The sequence below is a fragment of the Tamandua tetradactyla genome, chromosome 2 (genome assembly GCF_023851605.1).
Source record: "Tamandua tetradactyla isolate mTamTet1 chromosome 2, mTamTet1.pri, whole genome shotgun sequence".
In the NCBI taxonomy this organism is placed as follows: Eukaryota; Metazoa; Chordata; class Mammalia; order Pilosa; family Myrmecophagidae; genus Tamandua; species Tamandua tetradactyla.
In genome coordinates, this window is record NC_135328.1 from 126,904,613 (window position 1) to 126,918,694 (window position 14,082).

Genomic DNA, 14,082 nt, shown 5'->3' on the forward strand with positions numbered 1-14,082 from the left:
TTCATACTCTCACTTTCATTTATATTTGCTAGGATTTTCATAATTTCTTTTGTTTACTTTGCAGTTCATTATTTCTGTAGTTCTTCCAAATGAACAGGTTATTCCTTGATTTTTGCCTTTCTTCTTTTTTAATCTAGGCATTTATACAATAATTTTCCCTTTCAGTGTTTCCTTTGCTGCAGCTCATAAATTATATTATGTTGTGCTTTCATTTTCATTTGCCTTGAGATAGTTACTGATTTCTCTTGTCATTTCTTCCTTGACCCACTGACTCTTTAAGAATGTGTTGTTTTGCTTCCAAATATTTGTGAATTGTCCAGCACCTTGTCTGTTATTCACCTCAAACTTCATTCAATTATGATCAAAGAAGGTTTATTGTATAATTTAAAACATTTTGACTTATTAAGATTTGCTTTTTCGACCGAAGATGTGTTCTGTCTTGGAAAATGATCCATAGGCAATTGAAAAGAATGCATATCCTGCTGTTTGAGCATACACTGCTATGTAATATATTTTAAGTCTAGTTAATTCATAATTTTTTCAAGATGACTATACTCTTATAGATCTTCTGTCTATATTTCCTATCAGTTATTGACAGTGGTGATGTGAAGTCTCCAACTATTATTGTAAGTATGTGTATTTTCTCCCTTCAGTGTTGCCAGTGTTTGTTTCATGTATTTTGGGGCGCTCTGGCTAGTTCCATGATCCATGATTTTATTTTTCTTAATGAACTGCCCCTTCCTTTCTTAATATACTTTCCTAATATACTTCCTTTCTTCTGCTCTTCAAATGTTCTATTTGTATGTTCCCATTATTTTTTTCATCTTTTTTATTGCCTCTCATTCCCATAATTCTCACATTTTTCTGCAAGTTTCTGAGTTCTTCTTTATGATCACCCACTGTCTCCTTTATATCCTTCATCTATTTTATTGTCACATTTTCCATACACTTGTTGAATTTATTTAGTTTACATATTTAATTAATTATTTCAACTCCTGTATTTCAGTTGAGGTGTTAACTTGCTCCAATATGATTTGATAACCAATGTCTTCTCCTTGAAAAAGAAGCCTGAATGAAAGGAAGACTTCTAAGATAACAGAATAGTTGACCAACAAACTTTTCCTCTTCTATTTCTTTCTTGTCTGTTGTCTTCTGGATCCAGGCCATTTCTTTGTTCAGGACTATAAAATTCCAAAGCATCCTTCCAATTCTGAACTGGTCTTGGACAGTTTTTCACCCAGTTCATTATATGCTCACCTGTAATAAACTTACAGTCTCACCAAGACAAGGACATTTTTTTCTCTGTTTGTTTTGGAATAAAGCAGGTGTGGATATGTAAGTCCATGTTTTCTGATGGTAACACTTCTGATACAGTGGGGCTGAAACTGTAGGGTTAATATGCCCTTATTTTGCTGGCCAAAATTCAGCTCAATGTGGGGCTGTGTACCCAACTTTATTTGTGGCAGGGGACTCCCTGAGGTGTCCCAGTTTTCAGCTGTCCATAGGCAGGGTTCAGTCTGCTCAATATTGTTTACCTCAGGAATGGGGGAGAGCTTTCATACCAAAAGCTGGAGAAGAAGTCTCTGGCCATATTTTCTCACGCTCTTTGTCACCCACGGATCTGGTGCTTGAAATGTTCACCCATGTCTCTCAGGCCTTCAAATAATGGAATCTGTTTCACTGCTTCTAGAGAATATATATTGTGTCTCTGGTTGAAGGGGATCCTGGCTCTTGTTTCTGTGCCCTTCCTGAGGTTTGACAGGCCAGAGGTGAAGGCCAATTGCTCTGGGATAGAAGTTTATTTTTTAATCTGAAATTTATCTGTTTATTTTTAGCATTTGTAGGCTCCTTCTCCAGTCTGTCTTCCTCTCTACTTATGAACACTTTGTAATTGTCCTTTTATTCATTGAACCTCTAGAGAGAGATTTCCAGTAGCTGTTTATATCACCATATTGATGATGTGTAGATGACTTTAAAACTGTTTCTCTTAAAGCTAATTCTAAAATTTATATGCAAGGATCAAGTGTCTAGAAATTCGAGAACAATTTTGAAAAAGAATGTTAAATATATGGAGAAGAATACTGCTTAGTTTCCAGATTATTTTACATTGTCTGGCATCAAGACAGTATGGGAATGGAAAAAAGATAGACATATAGATCAATGAAGCAGAATAGAAAGTCAGGTAGGATAAATTAAATGATGAAAGGACAGTGTTTTCAATAAATACTCTTTTTAAAAAGAAAAAAATAGCCTAAATGCATCCTTCACATGACATTCAAAATAAAATCAAAATAGGTCACAAACCTAAATGTAGAACTTCACACTACAGTCTTGCTAGGTAAAAAGTTAATACAATAAGTTGTGACTTTCAGTTTGAAACAGACATGACATGAAATGTATAATCCACAAAGGAACATTGTGATTAATGGACCTTATCCAACTTAAAAACATTGCTGAACAAAATACTATGTGAAAAATAAGCTTTGGTCTTGGGATATGTATTTGCAAATCATATAACTGACAAATTATATGTCCAGAGAATTTAAAGAGCTCTCATACTTATTAATGCAACCAAACAGTCTAAAACTGGGCAAAATATCTGAATAGGCATGTCACAAAACAAAACTTAAGGATTAGAAATAAACACAGGAAAATTCTCTCATCATTATAAGTCATTAGAGAAGTACAAATTTAAACCACAATGAGATATGGATAACCACACCTGTTGAAGTGGCTAACATAACAATGAAGTAAAAAATAAAATGCAAAATTCTGGCAAGGATGCACCAAAACTCATGTTCTCATATATTGCTGAATGTAATGCAAATACTTCAGACACTTTGGAAAAAATTAGTGCATTACTTGGAAAGTTAAAAATACAATTAGCATTGAACTTAAGAGTTGAACTCCTATGCATTTCCCAAGCTAAATTAAATGTTTTATTCATGCAAAAAATTACCTTAAGATTTGTAGCAACTTTTTAAATAATTGCCAAGCACTGGAAACAACAGATTTTCTTTTAATGGGTAAATAGATAAATATATGACCAGGGTATTAATCCTTTCTATGGAAAAGTTAACAAAAACAAATGTCAAACCACTGATATACCCATCAGGATGGGTGAATCTCATGTGTATTTTTCTAAGGGAATGAAGCCAGACTCAAAAAGCTACATTCTATGTGATTTAATTTGGGGAACATTTTGGAAAATGCAAATTATGAACACAGATAACAAATCAGAGATTCCTGGGGTGGAAGTCAGGAAGAGAATAACTACAAATGGTTAGCACTGGATAATTTTACAGTGTGATACAACATCCTGTATCTGTGAAGTTGTTTATGATAAAACATGCATCTGTCAAAACTCAGAAATTTTACACTAAATTGAATGATTTTTATTGTATACACACACATATGCACACACACACAAATATAGAGTGTTGACATCGACAGAGATGTCTTTTGTGGATGAATATTTGTATTTCTGTATCAATGTAGGATTAGAAAGATTGTCATTCTTCCTTTCAACAGTTTTTGCAAGATCTTGTTTGTTGTGCTTTCATAAAGTAACTATGATTTTCTTGTCTCTTGTTAAAGGTCTTCCACTAGCAAAATCCAGAAGTTTCTGCTTAAGAGGATATACCTTCCCACATAGCTGTTTTGATCTCTTTATTTCAAAGGTGATACATGATGAGATCCAGGATGGTGGACAAAACTGTTTCATGCCATAGGAACCACAAAATCTTGAATGGACAATGCTTTGGTAATTGGTCCCATGTAAGCAAACAGTGCTCTAGCAAGGAGGAGCATTGTGATCCTTAGCTGTAGGGAGCAGGTGGAGAAAGCTTTTGCTTGACTCTCTACTGAAGGAATATTGAATGTTGTGGAGAATATTAAGGAAATTGGAGATGGATATAAGAACAAAGCATCCAAGGACCAAGCATTAGGTCAAAGCCAGGACCATAAACTCAATAAAAGAATTCTCACAGAAAAGCAGAGTCAACATGTGTGAAATATCACAAAATAAGTGGTTTATATTACTGGATCTCAAGATGGGTTCCCAAAACTGCTGCCTATGTGGACTGCTGCATTGGAGAAATACCTTAGGGTGATGACTAACATCTGATGACATTTTTCCAAACATCATCATGTCTCCATAATGGCGATGATAGCAAATTGCAACATAACAGTCACTTGTCATTGGTCATTGGAGAGTGCAAAAGGCTAGCTCTGCAGATTTAAAAGCAATGAAAAAATAGGTCTGAGCCACAGAGCCAAGATATGAGATGCAGCTGTTGTGACTAAGGGAGCTGTGGATAGACTTAGGTACAGTGACTGAGATGTAGCACAATTTAAAAAAGGGTGTACTTTCAGAAGAAACACGTGGTGTGTGAAGACATAATTCAAGTTTAATGACTATTTTGATGAGAATTTTCCTCACCAACACTGAGGTAAATCAGCAGAAAGAGTCTTGCATGCAATATCTGCAACTCCCATATATCAGAAAAGCCCATGAGTACAAATTCCACCTCTTTTGTTATTTTGTGCAGGGAGATTGGTCTTCTGACTGTTAAAGGAAAAAGATGCAGCAATTAAAATGAAACAGGTGAAAATGAATGCAATATCATTATAATACAGCAATGTAGGGATATGTTTCCCTTTAATTAAATGTGGGGAATATCAGATATTTCTACATTCTGAAGCAAATGGGATTATGGATGCAGGTAGGATTTTGTTTTTACTTCTTTATTGTCTAGTATAACATATACAAAGCAAAGAAATAAAAAGTAATTGTTTTCAAATCATTCTTTAACAAGTAGTTGTGGGACAGATCCCAGAGTTTGTCATGGTTTCTTATGATCCCATCAAACCATATGATCTCATATTTTTCCTTTTAGATGCTCCAGAATATTGGAAGCTAGAAGGCTTAAATATTTTTTTTTATCATCACATCGATTTTTTCCTCTTTTTTTGTGAAAAATAACATATATACAAAAAAGTGTTAAATTTCAAAACACAGCACCACAATTAGTTGTAGAAGGTATTCCAAAGTTTGCATAAAATTCCACAATTTTAGGTCTTTATTTCTAGCTGCTCTAAGATACTGGGGAATAAAAGAGATATCAATTTAATGATTCAGTGTTCATTTTCACTTGTTAAATCCTATCTTCTCTGTATAACTCCACAAACACCTTTGATCTTTCCATCCCTCTCTTTAAGGGTGTTTGGGCTATGGCCATTTTCAATTTTTTGTATTGGAAGGGTCTGTCACTAATATGGGGTAGGGAGATTGAACTAACTGATGTTCTGGAGAGGCTGGGTTAGGTTTCAGGACTTACTTGGACCAGGGACCTATCTGCAGTTTGTAGGATTCTGAAAAGTTACTTTAGTGCATGGAACCCTTGTGAAATCTTATATATTGCCCTAGATATTCTTCAGGATTGGCTGGAATGGTCCTGGTTGGGGTTGGCAGGTGTAGATAAGATTTTAACATGGAAATAGTCTAACAGAGATACCTCTAAAACTTTAAGTAATAACTAATTTTCCAAAGAGATTTTGACTAGTACTGCATATATACTATGCTTAAAATACCATTTCACAAGATATGAAATTTAGTTATTATTCATCAAGTCAACTATGATGCTTTTTAGAAATACTGATTCTTTGGCAACAAAATAAATCTAGAGAATTTATCAAATGAAAACAAGAAGGCATATTTAACACACAGATTCTTGAGGAATTTAAATACAAAGTTTGGAATTAAAACTTGTTACTTATACTTTGCAGAGTAACACCTCTCTAAGTATTCCTTGAATGACTTGTGATAAGCCACTTTTAAATAGGAATTAAATAGTTAATGCATGGACATAATATCGAATAAAACTTTAAGAAACATTCTGGCAGGTTCTAATTTGGGGAAAGAGAGGTTTATTTTGTGAAACTTCACAGAGCACAACAATATAAACAGCTACAATAACCAGCATTTGGGCAGCATCTCCTCTGTGAGAGTGACAGATCAAGACAGTCCATCCAGACTTGATGCTCATCACCTTGCATTCTACAAAATTCCATAATAGGAAATAATACTGACAAACATAAGTAATATTTTCCAATTATTTATTGATTATTTTACATATGCTTGCTCTCAGTTGTACCAGCTGCATATTTAAAATGTATATGCATGTTTCCATCAAAATCTTCTGCATGTGAGGCTCTGTCTACATATCCCTAAAATACTGTCACTCAATGAAGTTTGTTAAATTGTTCCAACTAGGGCCAACTTAAAAAAAGACATCTGAACATCAATTCTCAGATATTCTTCTTAAAACAGTGCTGTTAAAATATCTGTTAGTGATAAATTCTTTCAAGCACCTAAATCTATCCTTTGGAAGTAGATAAATGCCAATATTATCGTTAATTGTAGGAAAAGAAGAAACTCTGATTTGTGACAAATTTTGAGGATAATCTTTCCAAAAGCTAAAAATAATATAGTTTTTCTGAAATATTTACCATATCTTTAAAACAAGTAATTAAAATAATACCATATTCATTCAAAGATAAATGGTTAGCAATAAAATGTTTGTGATGTGTATGACAGAGGAATTCCATCTCTTATTAAAACTGAACTACAAAATCAAATTACTCTAAAAGAAAAATGAAGAGAAAAATGTATGAACAAGTGGTTCAGGAAAAGGAACAGAGTGACCACTTAGTAAATCAAAACTACCTCCAACCTTTCTAGTAATGGAAATGCAAATTTATAATAAGAGAGTCTTTTATGCTCTTTGTTTTACAATAAATAATGCACATAAAGTTTGAAAAATAAAGGCTAGACATATGTTAAGATGGGAAACTGACATTCACTGTATTTTTGTATATAAACTAGTCTGCCTACATGGGGTGTCATTTGGGAATATTTAATGCAGTTTAAAGTGTGGAAGATTTGGTCCCTTTTGACAAATACTCAAGTTTATAAAATGATATATTTTGGAAGGTGTTCTAGTTTGCCAGCTGCTGGAATGCAACACACTAGAGATGAATTGGCTTTAAATAAAAGGGGATTTATTTCATTAGTTCTTCAGAGGAAAGGCAGCTAATACTCAACTGAGGTTCTTTCTTACATGGGAAGGCGCAGGATGGTCTCTGTTGGCCTTCTCTCCAGGCCCCTAGGTTCCAACAACTTTTCCACAGGGTGACTTCTTTTTGCATCTCCAAAGGCCTGGGCTGAGCTGCAAGTGCTGAGATAAGGTATGCTGAGCTGCTTGGGCTGTGCTACATTAAGCTCTCTCATTTAAATACAAGCCAATTAAATCAAACATCATTCACTGCAGTAGGCACACCTCCTAGCCAACTGCAGATGTAATCAGCAACAGATGAGGTTCACATGCCATTGGCTCATCTCCACAGCAATAGATATAGGCACCTTCACCTGGCCAAGTTGATGAATGAATCTAACTACCACAGAAGGTTTGTTCTAGTTTATTTAAAATAAGTTAAAAACAACCAAAATGCCTTTCTATAGAACAGTGAAAAATATACTCTGCTATATTCTAGAATGGAACTCTGTATTAGTTAAAGTGGATGCAATAGTTTTACATATACAAATAATAAAATCTCAAAAAAAGGAACTTGCAAAATATGTAAAATATGATAACCATTATATGATTTTAAACATTTAGAAGAACACAGCATGATATTTATTACCACGTAAAACAGATGTGGGGATAAAAGCACCTTGCCAATTAAGGCAATGAGACAAGTCAAGGAAGCAATGGAAAGATGGTGAAATAAAAATTGAATGCCAACTATATTTGAAATATTATTTTATTTTAAATCATCAATGCAAGAACACTAAAATATTAATAAGTATTTAAACTAAGCACTGGTTATAAACAAGCATTTGCTATGTTCTAACTTTTCATATATCAAGGAATATTTCATATTATTTTTAATGTGTTTATTGAATTCAAAATGGTGACTAGGATATTTTTGTTTCTGATGAATTGAATCCCACTTTTTTCCTTTCCTTTACATTTCAACAAAATAAGATGAAACAATCTTCTTCAGTATTACAAATCCAATAAGATATCCAACACATTAAAACAACCCTAGAAAATATGCAAATTATCACAGTTTAATTAAAGAAAATGCTGGGTATACTGGTGTTGCTTATATTAGTCTCTAGTACTTTCTACACAATTGCAATATTCCTTAAAATAAATGTTTTTAAAAATGTCTAGCAATTTTTAACCTGAGTGAATTTTTATGCAACCATCTTATTAATAGAGATTAGTGAAACAATTAGTAAAATTCATGTTTGGTGGGTTTCAATCAAGTTGTCCCAAACCCTAAAGCAACATATTTACTTCTCTCTAAAGCATAAGATCACATGCCCTCCATCCAGGCTTGCTCAGCAGCAGGAAAGATGACCCTAGTTAGCCCACTTGCTGTAAAGCTAAAATTCTACACAATCGCCAAATAGCAGATTATTTTCTTTAAATGCATTTTTACTGAAATATATTCATATGCCATATAATCTGTAGAAAGTAAACAATTAATGGCTCACAGTATCATCATAGAGTTGTGCATTCATTATGAGAACCAATTTTAAAACATTTCATTACTCTGAATAAAAAAATAAAAATAAAGGTCACAAAGCAATATCTCATATCACTTATCCCCACCTATTATGTTTCTGTCTTTATTGCTTATTTCTCATCTACCATACAACAAATAAATGGAGTGTCAGACACATTGTTTTCACATCACAGGGCTACAAGATTAAGCTATATTGTTATGTAATTATTACCAAGAAATCAAGGGTCCTGGATTACAGTTTAACATTTCAGGAATTTCCCTCTATCTATTCTAACATTCTAGAAACTAAAAAGAAATATCTAAATGAGTCAGTAGTCATAATAATTTGGTAGAACCTAATTTTTGAATTGCACCTCCACCTCTCATTTAATCATTCTCTCAATTTTAAGAGATATTTTGGCAATGAACATTTTAACATCTTCATACTGGAAAGATGTATTGAGATTTTGGGGTAGAGGAATGGAACTGGTTGATGTTCTTGGAGAGACTGTTTCCTCTGGTTTTCTGAACTTATCACATGGAATAGGAAAAATCTGGAGGACTTAAGTTTCTGAGAAAATAAACAACTATGAAAGATAGAGCCAAGGAGTCTGGAGAAGATGTTGTGCTAGAGATGATGTGGAAAAAGAGGCACATTTATGCACTGTTGATGGGAATGCAAAATGGTGCCACTGCTCTGGAAGGCAGTTTTGCAAGTTCTCAGGAAACAAAATATAAAATTGCCATATGATCCAGCAATCCCATTACTAGCTATGTATTGAGGGGAACTGAACGTAAGGACACAATATTTGTAGCAGCATTATTTACAATTCCCAATAGATGAAAAAGCCCAAATGTCTATCAATAGATGAGTGACTGGCAAGCTGTGGTACATACATATGATGGGATACTACACAACTGTAAGATGTAATAAAGTCATAAAGCATGTAACAGCTTGAATGATCCTTAGAACATTATGCTGAGTGTGATTAGCTAGAAAAAAAGGACATGTATTGTATGGCTTCTAATTTAAACTAATATCAATGAGTGAGTTTGAGAGTTAAAGTTAAGAACACAGGTTATCAGGAGATAGAAATTTGGTAGAAATTGGGCATTTGGTGCTGAAGGAATACAGATTGTGCAATAAGATGGATGGTAAAAATTCAGAAATGGGAGCACAATATTACCTGATTGCAGCACATAATGTACTTATGCATAATGAAGTTGAATGTGAATATGATTGGGGAAGAAGGGCTGGGGGTCCATTCTGAAACCAAAAGGAATGATAGAGGATAAATGTGGGACAGTATAATCTAGGAATGCTCAGTGTGGACAATGATGTGATTAAATATACAAATATAAAACCTTTTTGCCCGTGGGAGAAACAATGAATGTCAACATTTCAAGAGCTTGAAAATGGATGGTATACAGGAAAAGGTACAATCAATGCAAGCTTGGGTCTATAGTCAACAGTAACATGGTAATATGCTTCCACTGAATGTAACAATGTTATTATTCCAAAGCTAAATGTCAACAAGTGGGGTGTGGGGTGTGGGGGGTGGGGGACAGGTATGGGTTCCTTGTGGAATAAAAGGAAATTTCTTTCATATAGATTGTGGGGGGGGCATTTCTATTTACTTAGGTAGGATTGTGTGATGTGTGAATAAAATTGTTTCAAGATGAACAGAAAGAAAAAAGTGCTGGAGAAAATGTGGATAAAGAGATGTACCTATTTCTTGTAGGTAGGGAAGTTGAGAGTTGCGGCCCCTCTGGAGGGCAGTGTGGTGGTTCCACAAGATGCCAGGGGTGGGATGGCTATATGATCATGTGAACCAAATGCTAGGTATATGCCTGGAGGAATTGAGATTGAGGACATGAATGGACATTTGCACACTGGTGTTTATGCAGCTGTGTTCATGGTTCGCAATAGATGGAAGGGGCCTAAGGGTAAAATACCCGAGGAATGGAAGGGGGAACTGTGGGGTGTATATAAAATGGACTACTGAGCAGCCACAAGGAGTGAAGTTCTGAGGTATTTTGTAACTAGGTGAATTAATCTTAAGGACAATATGTTGAATAAAATGTGAGAAACAAAAAGACAACGTCTCATTCATATGGATTAACTATAATATACAAACAAAATTTGCAGTTGAGACCATGGGTTATCAGGTTGGGCCTATTATTAAGATTCCTAGATTTTAAGCTCTTACAGCATGTGTGAATATTAAGGATTTTTAACTAGTATTTCTAAATTCTGAGATACTGAGTTATTTGTGTATAATCTGGTGATTCCCTGAAATTTGGGGTATTTATGTGACACCTGAAACTAAGAGTTAGACTGCTGAATCTATGAAAGTCAGCATTACCCCATTCAGCATCTGGTTAAAAAGATAAAAAAGTGATCAGACCTCAATTACAGATATGAATTAAATGGTCTGGATAGGACTAAGTTAATCAGAATACTGGGTAAAGGATGATATGATCCATATTTTCAAATTTCAACTTCTGTGTGAGTCCAAAAGGAGAGACTTTTATTTTGTGCAAAATTTATATTTTGGGTAGTACATTATCTAATTTAAATTATGTGGCCATTCACTTGAACATCATACTTACATGGAATCTTGGATAGGGTGTTCCATCTTGTTGGTCTGTACAGGTTAATGTGATGACTTGATATATCCCAGGGTAATTTCAGAGAACAAAAAATGTAGTTGCAATGTCTCCTTGGGGGACTGGGGAGAAAGAAAGAAAGATTCAACTTTCCTATCTGGGGAATTCCTGACATTCTTGCAAACAGTGGACACAACAAATTTGATAGGCTGAGCTCTCAATCTTAGAGTTTACTTGCATGAAGCTTATTCCTGTAAAGGAGAAACTAATACTGATAATCATGCCTAAGAGTCAACCCCAGAGAAACTCTTGTTGCTCAGATGTAGTCTCTCTCTCTAAGTCAACTGGGCAGGTGAACTCACTAACCTCCCCCTTACATGGGTCATGACTCCCAGGGGTTTAAATATCCCTGACAATGTATGGTCTACTCCCAGGAATGAGCTGGGACTCAGAATCATGGAAATGAGAAAGCCTTCTTTATCAAAAGGCATAGAGAGTAACAAGACAAAATAAAGTCTCAGTGGCTGAGAGATTTCAAATGGAGCCAAGATGTCACTGGAGATTATGCTTATGCATTATACTGATAACCCTTTTTGGTTTATGGAGTATTGGAGTGGCCAGAGGGAGGTTCTTTTGAACTATTGAATCATATTCAAGTGGCCTTGATTTGTGAAGAAGATTTTATAGCTATATACCTTTTACAATGTGACTGAGTGATTATGAAAACAGTGTGTCTATTGTTCCTTTTATCCAGGTGTAAGGACAGGTGAGTAAAAAAGGGGAAAGGATAAAAATAAATAAATAAAGGCAGAGATAAAAGGTAAAAATTGGGGAGACTGAAATATTGTATGTCAATGAGGGCTAGGGGCAATAGGTATGGGATATTTAAGTACTATTTTTTTTTCTTTTTATTTCTTGCTCTGGAATGACACAAATGTTCCAACAATGACCATGGTGAAGAACACATGACTATGTGATGATTTTCTGAGCCATTGATTTTAGGATATGTATGGATTCTATGTGCATGGATATTTCTTAACAAAAATATTTAAGATAAACATACAGCCCAGTGTATTTGTTAGAGTTTTCAGAAATACATTAGTGGAGGTTAGGTATACTGTAGCAATTTGTAATATCTGGCTGAAGATGGCGTGAGAGTAATCTTCAGAATGACCACTCAACTCTATTTGAAATCTCTTAGCCACTGCAACTTTATTTAATTGTTCCTCCATTTAGTCAAGGACACATTCTAAATTCTATGATGCCAAGTGCATGCTCATGCTTGGGAGTCATGTCCATGTTGCCAGGGAGACTTAACATCCTCATGTAGGGCAGTTGTTAGTGACTTTATTTGAAAAGTTGGCTTAAAGAAAGTGACTATATATGAGAAATGGAAGAGGCTTGCTGGGAGGGACACTTAGGCATAATTGTAACTAGGCTTAGTTTCACCATTTCAGAAGTAAGTTTCATAAAGGTAAGTGGCAAAATTGAGGGCATGACTTATTAAATTGGAAGTGCTAAATGCTCAAGATAATATCAGGAATTCTCCAAGTAGGAAAGTATAATAGTTCTACTTTTTTCCCAGTTAAACAAGGGGACTTTGAACAACCATTTTAAATTTTCTTCCCAAATTACTCTTGAATGTACCAGGTTATTAAATTAATCTGTACATAAAAGTAAGATTTCATTCCCTACTGCGGGTTCCATGTAATTATGTTGTTTAAATAAACTGAACAGGCAGGTTAAAGTCAATATTGTGTTACAGAAAACTTAAATTGTGCACCAAATAAATATCTCTTTCTTTGGTAATATGCAGAATTTGAAGTATTAAAAAACAGACAATGTCATCCTTACCTTGTATTTTGATTTCCATTAGTCCTAACTAGGTATGTTTTATTCATATCTATATTTGAATTCTGATCACTTATTCAGCTTCTTGCCAGTTGCTGAAAGGAATAATGCTGTCTTTCAGAGCCACAGAATTCTGACTCTGAATTTCATGTGTCTTGTAGTTACCTAAAATAATGAGAAAGTAGCAGGTTGTACATTAAAAGTGCAGTATTTCAGAATTTAGAAGTAACAGTTAAAAGTCAGTTACAGATGTGGCTGCTATAAAAGCTTACAATCTAGGAACCTTTACAATGCACCTTATTGGCTGTTCTTTACTCCAAACATCTATTGCCCAAAATCTTCCCCTTTCTATGTCCTGATCATCTGTCTCAGATTCAGTTCTCAGAGTTTGCTCATTATAATTAGTTCACATTAGTGAGACCATATAATATATATTCCTTCATTTTTGCCTTGTTTCACTCAACACAATATCCTTATTGTTCATTCACGTAGTTACATGCCTCATGACTTCATTCCTTTCTGTAGATACTCAATATAGCATCATATGTATATACCAGGGTTCACCCTACTGTTCATCAGTTGGTGCCCCTTTAAGCCACCTTAATCCATTGTAAATTAAGAATTCTACCATAAACACTAGCGTGCAAATGTCCACTCCTATCTGTGCTTTCCATTTTACCATGTATATGCCTACTAACAGTGTGGCAGGATCATGTGGCAATCCTAAACTTATCCTGCTGTGGAACCATGGCTTTGTCCTCTTGAGGGTCAGTATGCTTCTATTTTTCCACTAACAGTGAATAGTATATCTATTTCTCCACATCCTCTCCAGAAATTGTATCTTTCTAGGTTTTTTTAAACAGTTTTATTCAAACTCCATACAAACCATCCTAAGTGTACAATCAACAGCTATGGTATAATTACACAGTTATGCATTCACCCCCACAATTTATAGAACTTTTTCCTTTCTTCCACAATGAAAGAAAAGTAAAAAAAAAAAATTAAAAATTAAAAATAAAAGGGAGAAACAACAACAATAACAAC

At 34.5% G+C, this 14,082-nt stretch overlaps 1 long non-coding RNA gene and 1 pseudogene across 2 annotated transcripts; both read right to left on the reverse strand.

Annotated features, from left to right (window-relative positions):
- Window positions 1-3,629: 3,629 nt before the first annotated feature.
- Window positions 3,630-6,183, reverse strand: LOC143657303 (olfactory receptor 14I1-like; annotated as a pseudogene).
- Window positions 6,184-7,127: 944 nt separating this feature from the next.
- LOC143662035 (uncharacterized) lies at window positions 7,128-13,197 on the reverse strand. Of its 2 annotated transcripts, none has more exons than XR_013165106.1 (3): window positions 13,042-13,197; window positions 11,191-11,309; window positions 7,128-7,238 (listed from the first exon to the last, which is right to left on the reverse strand). It is a non-coding gene; the product is annotated as an uncharacterized LOC143662035 (long non-coding RNA). The 2 variants fall into 2 exon arrangements; XR_013165108.1 differs by lacking the exon at window positions 7,128-7,238 and adding an exon at window positions 7,980-8,108.
- Window positions 13,198-14,082: the final 885 nt, after the last annotated feature.